The sequence below is a fragment of the Penaeus monodon genome, chromosome 29, assembly GCF_015228065.2.
Source record: "Penaeus monodon isolate SGIC_2016 chromosome 29, NSTDA_Pmon_1, whole genome shotgun sequence".
Lineage (NCBI taxonomy): Eukaryota > Metazoa > Arthropoda > Malacostraca > Decapoda > Penaeidae > Penaeus > Penaeus monodon.
Window position 1 is genome coordinate 13,992,780 of NC_051414.1, and position 2,480 is coordinate 13,995,259.

At 48.1% G+C, this 2,480-nt stretch overlaps 1 protein-coding gene across 3 annotated transcripts in view; it reads left to right on the forward strand.

Annotated features, from left to right (window-relative positions):
- Positions 1-756: 756 nt before the first annotated feature.
- Positions 757-2,480, forward strand: part of LOC119591983 (guanine nucleotide exchange factor for Rab-3A-like) — a 26,789-nt gene continuing 25,065 nt past the window's right edge. Inside the window, exon 1 of one of the 3 annotated variants that reach the window (XM_037940745.1) lies at positions 757-922. The gene's annotated coding sequence lies outside the window, so the exon portion shown is untranslated. Of the gene's footprint in view, positions 923-1,554; positions 1,578-2,480 lie in introns of those variants that run through there. The other 2 variants (XM_037940743.1, XM_037940744.1) reach the window with 2 other exon arrangements.

The following is a 2,480-nucleotide window of genomic DNA, read 5'->3' on the forward strand; positions in this document are numbered from 1 at the left end:
GAGGGAATGTGATCTTGAATATTTATTGACACTGAGACCTGATAAAACAGGTGCGCCTCACGCTTACGGATAATTCTGGGGATACCAATTGCCTAATGCTGCATACGATGAATCTAAATACTGTAGAGGAGGCTCTGATAGAGAAATTAGAGGGCCAATAGACAGGATGATGCCACATGCTGGGGATAGTCACACAAAGAATGTGAAATATTAACACCCTTAGATGGACAGATATCACATGTATAGCCGCGAATTTTAAGGTATTGCACGTTCATAGTAAGGACCTAGCGACGTAATATCAACATCTTTTCTTTTCTTTGTTAAGGCTTAGACTCTTTCGTCCTAGAACGTCTTGTAACATTTGAGATACCTGAAGAACTACCTATAATAATTTGTTTAGGACATCAGCTGGCATTTCGTTCGACATTGCATTCTCACTATTTTTTCTCTCATGAGACGGGTTCCTAGTTCTCGCCCTTCCCTCCCTCCCCCAGGCAGGAAATCAACCAGACCCCCGGACACTCCCTATCCGTTCCCTCCCTCCCTCTCCCCTGACCCTTCCCACAATACTCCTCCCCTTTTCCCTCTCCCCAGACCCTCCCATATGACTCCCCCGCCCTCACCACAGGACTCTTCCTATACCCCAAGAATTCCTCGTAACCTCCACCTCCCTCCGTTCCCCGACACACCCCTCCCCGCCGCCCCCACCCAAGACTGGTGTTTACATTTTGCGTCTGGCAGTCAGCGCTCAGTGCCGTCTTGACTGTGAGAGCGGAAAGAGGTGCGCTCCGTATTCGTGGACGATACATCAATATTTTTTTTTCTTATATCTCGCCGTTTTACTTGCTTCCGTGTGGTCCGAGTCTAGTGGTTCCAGAGGATATTAACACGGCGTCGGGTTCACACGAATGGAATCAGCAAGGTTCGTAAAATAGGAGTTTATTTTTTCCAGGAAGTCTGAGCATAAAAAACACACACAAAGGTTTCGGGGTTCGACGGAGGGAGGGAATTTGCGGAGTTAAATTCTTCCATTTCATAAGGATCAGGGACGCCTTGTTTTTATTGAACTACAGATTCTTAAAGAAGAATTCATAATCTGCTATGAGAGCGCTTTAACCCTCCCGGTCAGAGGAGGATTCGGAGAGAAAATGCCCTGAGAAGTTCCTCGTCTAGTCATGGCGCAGATGCTGTTTTCTCAATTGACAGATGTATCTCTCGTTTTGTTCCTTCGCTGTTTCTCTCTTGCTCTCTCCCCCCGTTTCTCCCCTCATTCTTCATCTCGTTCATCTCGCTTCCTTGTCTCTGGGGCCACTGGAGTGCGGGTAAGAGATGCTGGGCGGAGGGAAATGTGGCCGGAAGAATTCGGTTGAGGAGTTATTGATCAAGTGTGCGGTTTATTAGGGTATCTTGGTCGGGATGGCTTGGCATTTATCTCTTAATACCGTTAATTGCCTGCATTCGCCGCGGTTATTGCTTTGTGAATGTCAGCTCGCTGCCTGAATGAAGCGAAGGCTAATTGGGCTTCTAGAAGCGGACTTGAGGAGCAGCTCGGCGAACCTCACTTCTCCTCCTCGAAGGTGTCGATGGAATTTCAAATTGCCCTTTGATTATTCCTCACGCGTAGGGCCTCGTGGTATTTATAAAAGAAATGTGGATTCGAGGGTATTTGCAAAACCGCTGGTACCGTTCTCATGGTGTGACAGTTCCCGGGCCAATTACCCAATTACGGCATCCGGTAGCACGGATAGAAAGTTTTTTCTTTTGGTGTATTTCCTCTGTGAAGGAATGCAGCTTTGTGGTACGAGTGAGAGAGACAGGTGCAGCGTCGATCGATATAATATTTGGCGTTCGTTAAAAGTTCATGACGAGCGGTTTTCTTTTTCTCTGCTCAATTTACGCAGGAGAGAATGATTATGCTTTCTCCTTTGATATTAGCCATGCTTCTTTCCTCGTCAAGACATCTTTCACCGATGCAGACAGCGAGGCAGGCGACGCAGCTCCCGGCGAAGAAAAGTCAGCAAATTTGGGTCGGATAAGAGAAAATCCGTCCGGGTACCGAGTGAAAGTTCGGAATGGGGAAGGAAGAGAGGCGAGAGTGAGGGGGGGGGGTACACCGGGAGAGATAGGATTGGGGGGGGGGGGCGACAGGATGTTACGGCTCCTGTCTGATGTGAAAAAGAGACAAGGCAGGGGCGGGCGTTGATATGGAGGGCGGTTCCTCCCTCGACGGCGGGTGGCTCTACATGGAAGTACACGAGCTGTGTGTTCATTTGTATGCATGCGCTCACGAACGCTCACTTATGCATGCTCTAGAAGACGCTGATTGTGTGCAAGTATACATACACACATTCACGTGCGGATGTTCGACATTCGCACAAACACACAGCGCACATAGTGAAACTTGAAAACACAACACGCAAGCAACTCGTGTACGACACATCATGCAGAACTCGCAACTTAAACATATACACATTATACAT